The 12,814-nt window shown below is 40.2% G+C and overlaps 1 protein-coding gene across 3 annotated transcripts in view; it reads right to left on the bottom strand.

Annotated features, from left to right (window-relative positions):
* LOC130929630 (uncharacterized) overlaps positions 1 to 12,814 on the bottom strand; it is a 441,235-nt gene that overhangs the window by 268,257 nt on the left and 160,164 nt on the right. The gene's annotated exons all lie outside the window — the stretch shown is intronic.

Below are 12,814 nucleotides of genomic sequence, written 5' to 3'. Positions count from 1 at the left end.
TTGGTAAGTTTTACAGCAAGGCTTTTTGTGCTGTCCAAAAGCGAACTCTTGTGGTCGCTTTGCGACATGGTTTATTGTTTTCTTTCCAGTTCATTATGGCTGCACGACGTCTCGGGCTGATAATGTTGTGCTTATATGATCCTTGGACAAGATTTGTCCGTAAGTATGGTTGTTGTAAAGAATGTACATATTATATTAGTAAGCGAAATGTTATATTTTTTGTATGAGACGCTTTTTGTTTATGTTTAGTGAACCTGTATAGCGTGCTAAGCTAACGTTGTTGCTAATGCAATGCTTGTGTAGTTTTTGTAGTTTTACAACTGTCTAAAGAGGACAATGGTTCGAGGCCATTTTATTAATAAATCAGATGAAAAAGGAAGAAGTCTAATTACTAAGGTGTCGTTCACTAGCTGTCTAGCTTTGGAAAAAGTAGACGCTTCGGAGTGAGTACAGCATAGACAGATTTAAATGACAGTAGAGTGAAATGCCCACTACAGTCTTTATGTACCGTATGTTGAATGTATATATCCATCTTGTGTCTTATCTTGCCATTCCTACAATTTATTTTACAGAATATATATATAATTTACAGAAAAATATGGCATATTTTATAGATGGTTTGAATTGCGATTAATTGCGATTAATTACGATTAATTAATTTTTAAGCTATAATTAACTCGATTAAAAATTTTTCGTTTGACAGCCCTAATATATATATATGGGAAAACCCATTGGCAGTGTATCAAATACTTGTTCTCCCCACTGTATATTAGGGCTGTCAAAATTATCGCATTAACGGGCGGTAATTAATTTTTTTAATTAATCACGTTAAACTATTTGACGCAATTAACACACATGGCCCGCTCAGATTAAAATGACAGAAGTGTAATGTCCGCTTATTACTTGTTTTTTGTTATTTGGCGCCCTCTGCTGGTGAGCTACTAGTTTATTTTTTGATTGAAAATTTTACAAATTTTAATCAAACGAAAACATAAAGAGGGGTTTTAACATAAAATTTCTATAACTTGTACTAACATTTATCCTTTAAGAACTACAAGTCTTTCTATCCATGGATCGCTTTAAGAGAATGTTAATAATGTTAATGCCATCTTGTTGATTTATGGTTATAATAAACAAATACAGTACTTATGTACCGTATGTTGAATGTATATATCCGTCTTGTGTCGGTTGTGGTCAAGTAATAAACATATCAAATTGCCAGTGAGGGTCTACTTACACCTTGAAAAATCAAGGTTGTATCCTCCTAGGCTTTGAAAGTTGTCGTCGCGATCGAGGAGCCAGGGAGAAGTTCTTCCACTTAACGCTCACAAAAGATGTCCAAATCCTTGTAGAACAAGGTTTTTTGGGTCACTCGTAGAGGCCTCGAGCCTTCATGTGAGCAATTCATTGCTACACATCAAGATGGCATGACGAATTTCACAAGTAAAACCCAGAAAATGTTTGTAATATTTGGCGAGGATAGCGTGGTGCTATACTTTCCTACTAAAGTGCTGGCGAGCTCTTCAGGAATTGACGTCATCAGGTAGCTGCTAGCTGTGAAGCGCGTCCCTTGTTGCTAAGGTGTTGCTACAGCAGTAACTCAAAAACTACACGGTCAATTAAAAAAAAATTGGGGTAATGTGAGTTTTGAGCCAGCGAATGATGCCTTCCATACAATTTAACCGAGTAAAATGCTCATGAATTGAAGTCTTCAGCTGCCCTCTAAAGTAACACGGCAGTTTTAAATTAACCCGAATCTTATTGGAATAATGCGGTAGCTACCTTTTTCATTATTTAACTACCAACTGTATATCTGGAAAAAAATCCCACTGCGTAGAGAGCAACTAATGAATATTCATTCCACTTTTAGTCATTATCATGGTGCCACATAGGCCTAATCATGACAAATAGGCTGTACAAGTAAGCATTGGGAATTAAATAAAACCAAACTTTAGGGGATTATTCACCTTGAAATACCAAAGAAGCATTAACAGCTCACTGTGAATGACACAATTACTGGCCACAAACCTGATATTACATCTAACATACCATAAAGGTTGAAACAGGTTCGCAAATCAATAATTTTTTGAGTCAAGGATGGTGTAATGGTACTTCATATTTGACTGATTAGTGCAGTCAGCATGGGTTCAGTCCCCACTCAGTGACACTGTGAATGTGAGTGTGAATGGTTGACCTTCTATATGTGTGCCCAGCAACTGACAGTTCAGGGTGTGGTCCGCCCTAGGCCTAAAGTCAGCTGGGATAGGCTCAAGCAACCTACAACTCTTACCGGGATCAACTGTGTTCAAAATGGATGGATTGAATCTGCTTGTATCTATGTTTTCATATAACACCCCAAGTTAATTGGAGTTTGGTAAATGGTAATTAGAGTGGGCATATTTAGCGCTTTTATCCATACCAATACATTCACATTCAGTCGGGCAAATAAGTATTTAGTCAAGTTCTCCTACTTGAAAAGATTAGAGAGGCCTGTAATTGTCAACATGGGTAAACCTCAACAATGAGAGACAGAATGTGGAAAACAAAAACAGAAAATCACATTGTTTGATTTTTAAAGAATTTATTTCCAAATTAGAGTGGAAAATAAGTATTTGGTCACCTACAAACAAGCAAGATTTCTGGCTGTCAAAGAGGTCTAACTTCTTCTAACGAGGTCTAACGAGGTCTAACGAGGCTCGACCTGTTACCTGTAATAATGGCACCTGTTTTAACTCATTATCGGTATAAAAGACACCTGTCCACAAGCTCAGTCAGTCACACTCCAAATTCCACTATGGCAAAGACCAAAGAGCTGCCGAAGGACACCAGAGACAAAATTGTAGACCTGCACCAGGTTGGGAAGACTGAATCTGCAATAGGTAAAACGCTTGGTGTAAAGAAATCAACTGTGGGAGCAATTATTAGAAAATGGAAGACATACAAGACCACTGATAATCTCCCTCGATCTGGGGCTCCATGCAAGATCTCACCCCGTGGCATCAAAATGATAACAAGAACGGTGAGCAAAAATCCCAGAAACACATGGCGGGACCTAGTGAATGACCTACAGAGAGCTGGGACCACAGTAACAAAGGCTACTATCAGTAACACAATGCATCGCCAGGGACTCAAATCCTGCACTGCCAGATGTGTCCCCGTGCTGAAGCCAGTACACATCCAGACTCGTCTGCGGTTTGCTAGAGAGCATCTGGATGAGCCAGAAGAGGACTGGGAGAATGTGTTATGGTCAGATGAAACCAAAATAGAACTTTTTGGTAAAAACACAGGTTTTCGTGTTTGGAGGAGAAAGAATACTGAATTGCATCAGAAGAACACCATACCCACTGTGAAGCATGGGGGTGGAAACATCATGCTTTGGGGCTGTTTTTCTGCAAAGGGACCAGGACGACTGATCTGTGTAAAGTAAAGAATGAATGGGGCCATGTATCGAGAGATTTTGAGTGAAAATCTCCTTCCATCAGCAAAGGCATTGTAGATTAGACGTGGCTGGGTCTTTCAGCATGACAATGATCCTAAACACACAGCCAGGGCAACAAAGGAGCGGCTACCGAAGAAGCATTTCAAGGTCCTGGAGTGGCCTAGCCAGTCTCCAGATCTCAACCCCATAGAAAATCTGTGGAGGGAGTTGAAAGTCCGTGTTGCCCTATGACAGCCCCCAAACATCACTGCTCTAGGGCAGATCTGCATGGAGGAATGGGCCAAAATACCAGCAACAGTGTGTGAAAAGCTTGTGAAGAGTTACAGAAAATGTTTGGCCTCCGTTATTGATGTGATTTTCTCTGGGGGGGACATTCTGTCTCTCATGGTTGAAGTTTACCCATGTTGACAACAAAGAACTTGCACAATTACTGGTTGACTAAATACTTATTTGCTCCACTGTATGTGTGCCCTGCAACTGACAGTTCAGGGTGTGGTTCGCATTAGGCCCAAAGTCAGCTGGGATAGGCTCTAGCAAACTTCAGCTCTTACCGGGATCAACTGTGTCCAGAATGGATGGATGGATGGATGGATGGATGGATGGATGGATGGATGGATGGATGGATGGATGGATGGATGGATGGATGGATGGATGGATGGATGGATGGATGGATGGATGGATGGATGGATGGATGGATGGATGGATGGATGGATGGATGGATGGATGGATGGATGGATGGATGGATGGATGGATGTTTTTATATAACACCCCAACTTAATTGGAGTTTGGTAAATGGTAATTAAAGTGGACTTATTTAGCGCTTTTATCCACACCAATACATTCACATTCACCCTTTCACGCACATATTCATACACCATTAGCTGCTGCTGTCATGCGAGGTGACCAGTGGAAGCAATTTAGTGTTCAGTCAACAGTGGGCAGATGGAGCCCGGATCGAACCGCTAACCTTCCTGTCACTTGACGACCCATTCTGACAACAGAAATAATAATATCCAGTAAGAATAATAACATAAATTATGAGCAGTATGAGTCATTTCCTTTAAAACCTTCCATTGCCTTGTCATATAACTGTAGTAATCTGCACAAAACACTACTGCACATGTCTTAAACCCAAAGCACAAAATATATTCGACTTGAAATATTTCAAATCCTGTGTATTTTTTAAATTGTCCCTCTGGCCTTAATGCCTGATGCCAGAGCTCGCATCCAACCAACACTCTGCCAACATCCTATAAGTCCCCTTGCACTCATTGTGTTCTTTTAAGTATGCAGTTAATGTGCAGCTGAAGGGAAACGTTGAGCAAAGCCAAGAGACACATGAGAGTGGAGACGATAAGAGTCAGATAAAGGGAACAATGGGCATTAATGCAAACAGTAAGTGATGGGAGGGGATACTGTGAAGATTAGCTGGAGTGGGATAAACAGGCCGCTCAACAAAGTTAACAGAAATTGGATAAATGGGCAAAAGACTGACATTAGGTTATAACCAGCTCCACGTATTTCAATTTTCTTCCTCTTTGGGAAGAAAAAGAAAAGTTGGAGAACAGAATTTATTCAGGAACGAGCATAGGGATGGTCCCCATGAACTAAGATTGATAAAGGCTGATTACGCAGTTGTGTTGTTGATAAATGTAGTGTGTTGTTGTTCATCAGGATTGAATCAGTGTTTGTGAATACTGTATACTGATGAGTTGGTTTAATTCAGTCAGAGGTTTTGAGTAATAGTGAGAGATAGTTTGGGCTGTAGACATCAACCAAGAGATGCATGTTCATTATTAGCATGTGTGTAAGAAAGCATGAGAAATCACATTAATGGCGAGGAATGCTAATGAAAGTGATTGGCGTAATCAAAGCAACAGGAGCGGAAGGAAAAAGACAACAGGCGGTATCATCTCATTTGCTATTACAAGAAACTTTTAAAGGAGACATTTTCTGCATTTTTATGCAGAATTGAAAACATTTTTCATAGAACTAATCAGTCAAAATTTCCAGAAGTTGAACTATTATAGTAAACTTTTTTATTAACCTATGGAAACCACCCTGTTCTGTGGTGTTTAATGCAACACCTAAAATTTCAAAAGGAAACAAGCCAAACAAGACAATTCCAAATTCTTTGGCTCTTTGTTGCAAATGTAGTAACACGCTCAATCATTGCATTTCCTTGCAAGGTTCCTACAATCATCACTGTTGTCGACATTTGAACATGTTAATATTTCCACTACTGTCACTTCAACTCCAATTCTAGTTTGAACGGAATTACTTCTTTTCCATTTTGCAGACTCGCACAGCATGTTAAACTAACAAAGCAACTGAATCTGCCATCACAATGAATCCACAAAAATGCTAACAATAATAATTCTATTCCATAAATATAAACCAAAAATCGAATTAAAAACTACAAGAGACGCATTGCACTTTATTTACCATATAAGTAAGTACAGTGGGGAAAATAAGTATTTAGTCACCACCAATTGTGCAAGTTCTCCTACTTGAAAAGATTAGAGAGGCCTGTAATTGTCAACATGGGTAAACCTCAACCATGAGAGAAAGAATGTGGAAAAAAAACAGAAAATCCCATTGTTTGATTTTTAAAGAATTTATTTCCAAATTAGAGAGGAAAATAAGTATTTGGTCACCTACAAACAAGCAAGATTCCTGGCTGTCAAAGAGGTCTAACTTCTTCTAACGAGGGCTAACGAGGCTCCACTCGTTACCTGTATTAATGGAACCTGTTTCAACTCGTTATCGGTATGAAAGACACCTGTCCACAATCTCAGTCAGTCGCACTCCCAACTCCACGATGGCCAAGACCATGGAGCTGTCGAAGGACACCAGAGACAAAATTGTAGACCTGTACCAGGCTGGGAAGACTGACTCTGCAATAGGTAAAACGCTTGGTGTAAAGAAATCCACTGCAGGAGCAATTATTCAAAAATGGAACACATACAAGACCTCTGATAATCTCCTTCCATCTGGGGCTCCATGCGAGATCTCACCCCGTGGCGTCAAAATGTTAACAAGAACGGTGAGCTAAAATCCCAGAACCACACGGGGCGACCTAGTGAATGACCTACAGAGAGCTGGGACCACAGTAACAAAGGCTACTATCCGTAACACAATGCACCGCCAGGGACTCAAATCCAGCATTGCCAGACGTGTCCCTGTGCTGAAGAAAGTACACATCTAGGCCCATCTGCAGTTCGCTAGAGAGCATTTGGATGATCCAGAAGAGGACTGGGAGAATGTGTTATGGTCAGATGAAACCAAAATAGCACTTTTTAATATACATATATACAAATATACAATACAGGTTTTCGTGTTTGGAGGAGAAAGACTACTGAATTGCATCCGAAGAACACCATACCCACTGTGAAGTATGGGGGTGGAAACATCATGCTTTGGGGCTGTTTTTTCTGCAAAGGGACCAGGACGACTGATCTGTGTAAAAGAAAGAATGAATGGGGCCATGTATCGAGAGATTTTGAGTGAAAATCTCCTTCCATCAGCAAGGGCATTGAAGATGAGACGTGGCTGGGTCTTTCAGCATGACAATGATCCCAAACGCACAGCCGGGGCAACAAAGGAGTGGCTTTGTAAGAAGCTTTTCAAGGTCCTGGAGTGGCCTAGCCAGTCTCCAGATCTCAACCCCATAGAAAATCTGTGGAGGGAGTTGAAAGTCCATGTTGCCCAACGACAGCCCCAAAACATCACTGCTCTAGAGGAGATCTGCAGGGAGGAATAGGCCAAAATACCAGCAACAGTGTGTGAAAAGCTTGTGAAAAGTTACAGAAAACGTTTGGCCTCCGTTTTTGCCAACAAAGGGTACATAACAAAGTATTGAGATGAACTTTTGGTACTGACCAAATACTTATTTTCCACCATGATTTGCAAATAAATTCTTTAAAAATCAAAAAATGTGATTTTCTGGGGTTTTTTTTTTTTTTTTTCCACATTCTGTCTCTCAGGGTTGAGGTTTACCCATGTTGACAACTACAGGCTCTCCCACTTTTCAAGTGGGAGAACTTGCACACTCACTTGCTCCACTATATGTACTTGTATTTTCATACCACTGCTGTCCACTGTTCATTGCATGCCATCCTGAAGGTCATACCTTTGAGCCATTGTAAACAAAGGATTTAATGTTATGTTTTTTAGTCTATCTGATGATAACAATAAAAAATATATATATATTTTTTTAGATTTGACTTTTGATCAAGATAATGAGTGTCCACGTAATGACCCTCACTGACGAACAGTTGCCTCTCGGCAAGTCATCATAATGACTGCACGTTTGCATTTTTAAAGAATAATAACAATAATTGGTTGGGAGCGTGCACCCGACCTGGAGCATTAATCGGTGCATTTCCACACCAAAACTCAAGCTAGTGCTCATTGCCCAGAGGTTGATCACCATAGTGCATGATCACTGGGTTGGTCCAATATTCAGGTACCAACATTGAATTTTTAAATGGAATATAACTGAACTGCCTAATAACAAATGAACTGTGGATTGCATTCCTGGTGGGATCCTGAGGGCACAGTATATCAACAATCAAGCCAATTAACCTGTATGCATCTACTGGGATCGCTTGCTGTGGGGGATGACGATACTGTAGTTAAACACTGTAACATACGGACTAAAGTCAGGCGAGCAGAGGGCATCTGTTCAACAAATCAGCAAAGCTAGTATATATAATCACATTTCACACCACACTAATCACTTCAGCCTAATTCATCACCCCTATGAAAAAAAAAAAACCTTACGAGGAGGAGGAACGGGGAATGTTGCTGAAGGGAGAAAAAGTGGATAAAAGAAAAGTGAAGTGTAAAAAGGTCTGGAGATGAAAAAAATAAACATTGTAGGATTATTTATCTGAAGCTCACTAATTCAATCTAAGAAGCCATGTGATTGACCAAACTCTAACAAGGCCTTTGGGCTCCTACCAATTTAAGAACAGAATTCTCAAAATCCCTAATCCTTTTCCCGATAGCAACATCCCGCAAGGAGCAAGACATCGACACCATCAGAGCTGAGGAGGGAAAGACGAAACGCGATGGAGGGGAATTTGGAAGAAAATGAAGTCAGCCTGTTGCTTACATCAAATTCCTCTTTAATTAAAAGTCTAAATCCCCTTCACTTTAAACCCCTTACTTTATAATTAAGACTATGATCGCCCTCTCCCCCCTCCCCTACTCAAAATAGAAAAACAATTTAAAACTTTGGCAATTTTTACTTAAAAACTCATTAATTAAAAATTGCCAATGAACAGAGGTGCAATATCAAGGCAGAACCCCACTTTGCTCATTAGCCGCTGGTTAATTGATCCTAACGGCAATGTTTACCAAAGGGACGCTAAAGACGAAAACATTATCATTTTACCTCGTCTAATTGCAGTCGTTATAGGAAGGGGGCCAAAAGGGATTTTCTGTACGGCTCAGATCACAGGCAAAGTGGATTTCAGATGATCCGCTGTGGTTTTGTCTCCAAGGCTTCACAGACGTTTTATAGCACTTATGAAAGGTTATGGGATATTCAATATTACACACCTAAACAATTTAGCAGGGGAACAACACATGGTGGGTAAAGTACCACAATCAGAACTTGCTGTAATTCCCAAACGATCTTCATAAACATCCTCTGCTAAATGTAATATGATTAAATGTCCTCTACAACAATGTCAGTGCCAACTAATAATACTTGATCTACTTGGCACAAATCAAATACTCACGTTGCAGAAGGTTGCTATTCATCTTGTTGTTCATGCATTTCGTTGCTTTTCCTTCACTTTGTTTCTTAGGTGTTAAAAATAGAGATGCGGTGTGTTCGTTTCATGATTGAAACAGTATTTTGCCAATTGACAAGTCACACAACAAAGCCACTGGTTCTCCTCATGTATGCACTTGTATTTCTAGCCTTACTTCAATGAGATCACGGGCACAATGCTATAGTGCAAAAACGTTTCTGGCACCAAGATGTTCTGCTAGATGTTCAAGCACCTTCTAAGTAAGCGACTCTTAAACTTTCACATATTGGAACATTGGTAGGTGTTTCTGATTTCTGGAGATAACATTACATTTCAGGACATAATAAATGGGGAAAAAATAGTATTATAACAATGCCAGATTACAACAGACAACTTGAAAACACCTATTCTACTTTGCTTTCTTGCACTTCTGTGCATTTAAGCCTCTTTCTCATAGCGTTTAACCAACTCTGTCAAACTGATACCTGCTTTGGCCAGAGGGATGCACGATGCAACAAAAAAAACATGGCAATGCTGTTGTATTTTTTTGCCTTTTTTTTTTTTTTTTTTTTTTTATATTACCAAGTACGAGCAACACCACAATTAAATTGGGTTGGCACTGGTGGGTGATGGAATGAAATAGGTCTACAGTTTTCTAGTATTCTAGTACACAGAAGTCTACAATAGCGTACCGCACGAATGCTATTTTTAGACCGTGACGTCGCCATCGTAACGCGGAAGTAGGACATTATGCACACACCCTCGCATGCAATCCATTATATTTCTGCTTGTTTTGTCCGGTAATCTTTCAAAAATAAACATGCCCTTCATATGTTTCCCGAAACCAAAAACTTGAAAAAATGTGAAGAATGGATCATCTTGTGCGGACATCCAAAAGACCAGTTTAACGCCAGCAAGGTGAAGCCATTCACATTTCATATGCAGTAAACATTTTGTTGGGGGCCATAGTCCTTTAGAGGACGAAGAGGTAAGCCATCTTGATATTTTTACTTATTTTTCAGCGTAGCGTTTTGCCGTTCTGCTTCTATCTGACAATGAATGACCTGAAAATTTAAGTGGTATCTGAATGCCACTGTTGTTACCTTTTATGTTGTAAAGAAACAACTTTAGTAAGGGGGAAGTGTAAGTGAATTAATAGATTTAAGATTTGTTTTTAATGAAAAAAATTAAGTGTTCATTGGCTGTCACTAAGTATCATTTGCGATCGCTACAAAACTAACAATATAAATTACCCCCAAGAACGGACAGAGACGTAAGACGACGAGAGGATATAATACATAAGAAAGACAGGGCATATGGTGGTAAAGGATAGATTGTTGAAACAGGAGAACGTCATTGTCAGTGGCGTAAGGAAAAAGATCAGATAGGCTCTTTTTCAACCCTCGACACTGAAGCCATCTCCTTAACTGAACATTTCTATGTTCTTTCACATCTTTACCAGTGAATTTGGCACCAGGGACATCATTTTTGGACAGAATTGGTAGGTTTAGTTCAGTATCTCGTTCGTACACTAGTTACATGCAACTAGCATGTGGGACAAACACAAGCGTGCCCCCCACCCCTTTAGCAACAGTTGCTAACGTCATGAATATTAATAAGCGGAAGTAACGTGTAGCGTGCGGTACACTATTGTCGTGTGTGTGTGCCTTCTCAGTTATATTTTTCATTCCAGCACCTGATTCAGCTGGATGGGCGGGGCCATTGTAACACACCTGTGGCGCATTAGCAGCGTAATCTGATTACTTTCTTTCAGTAACGAGCAGTCTAACGCGTTCATCTTTCCAAACCGGTAATCTGATTCAAGTTAATTTCCTTAGTGCCGATTCGAGACTGTCACTGGCCGCTTGTAGCCTATTGAGCTGCTGTAGGACAAGACATGCTACTCGGGTTGAGCCGAGGAGAGAGAAGGTGATGGGAGATCAGGGATATATGTTAGTCTGTGGGGTGCAGGTGCGCGAGGCTGAACAGACTCGGGTCCGGCGGCCACTAGACCTGCTTAATGCCATCTATGGCATGGGTCTACAAAGTATTTATATTGATCTCTGCACACTGCTACGCATTTTCTTGTCTTTGCCAGTGACTGTAGCTGGAAGAGAGCAAGCCTTCAGTAAAATGAAAATAATAAAAAAATACCAACGCCCCACCATATCACAGGGCAGGCTTAACAACCTAGCTATGCTCTCCATTGAGTGTGAGCTTGCTCAAAACTGGGATTTCACTGATGTTATAAATGACTTTGCTGGCAAAAAATCTAGGCGCATCACTGTTTGAGGGCTTCATAACGCCAGGCATGTGGGGGGGGGGGGGGGGGGGTCAGGCACAGAATGTTTAGTTATATTGTTTTGTTGCTGAGCAGGCAGGCATAGCACTCTCAGTTTTATTGTATTGTAGCCTACATGGGACAATAGATTGAAATTGTTTGTTTATATTGTGTCACATCACATTACGGTCCGTTAAATTTAACTGTCCATCTCAAATTAAATAATTTGAAAATTTACACTCTGATTGTTTGCAAAGTGTTAGAAGTACTGCGTATGTTGTCGTGACAATCCGGTGGCAGGGGTGGAGTGGGGGGTCCCTATAATGGTCTCTTGTCCTTGGGCTCTCTCAAGTCTGTTGACAGCCCTGTATATACATCTTGCACACTTTAAGGGCTCCTGTTACAATCTGCGAGTGTGGAACTATTGCTTACTTGCTTGCTTACTGTTCCTACTTGCTTACCACTGTGTCGTCATCTAGAGTCTCCTGCTTACTTAAGTTTGTATTCGTGGTACACTTTGTTTTTGTGCTAGTATTCTTGTTTGGACTTTGCTGTTTTGTTTTTCCCTTTTCTGGCCATCGACACCTTTCCCTTGGTTCTCTCGCCGACTAAGGTCGTACCTCTTTTTGTTTGTATTTTTCTCGTGTGTTTTGGCGTGCTTCCTTGGTTTATTTTTGTAATAAATTCTACATAAACCTCCTCGTCTGTGTTGGATCCATATTTGACAGCTCGCTGTTTCATCACAACAATGTGATAGAAATTTTATAACTTTTTTTTAACTGCACCCATTATTTCTTCAAAACAGTATTAATGTTTTTATTCCCTTTTCCACAAACAATTTGAACATTTATTTCTCCCTGACTTCCTCTTATCACTGCCAGGTTACTCTCAAAGGACAAGATGTGAACGTATCAAGGTGTCTTTTGGTCATCTTACCGTGAAAGCTTGCAATGAAAAATTCAGGGCACCTGCTGGTCTGGCCACTAGAGCCTTTCTCTATGTCATTAAAACACCTCAGAGCAGCTCCATTCTCATATCTGTAGTCCACCCAGTTTCTAGCTGAAGATATTATTGCCTACATTAACATTCTTCCCCATATTATTGGGCTTTTTACCCACCTCGCCTCTGCTACATGACTTCATCAAAGTCCCATTCTTCATTTTCTTCTCATTTCCAATTATTTCTTCTCCTACCTATTTGCTTCATTTGTAAGGCAGGGTGAGGTTTCAACCTGATTAATGTACTCGTTCGCCAATGATAGAGTGCAAAGAGATGTTATATATTTTTTTTAAGTACTAAGTAATAACTACCAGAGAACGAGGGGTCAAA

The sequence above is a fragment of the Corythoichthys intestinalis genome, chromosome 14 (genome assembly GCF_030265065.1).
Source record: "Corythoichthys intestinalis isolate RoL2023-P3 chromosome 14, ASM3026506v1, whole genome shotgun sequence".
Classification (NCBI taxonomy): domain Eukaryota; kingdom Metazoa; phylum Chordata; class Actinopteri; order Syngnathiformes; family Syngnathidae; genus Corythoichthys; species Corythoichthys intestinalis.
Note: the sequence above shows the minus strand (reverse complement) of the source record. Positions and strands in the feature narration are given on the sequence as shown.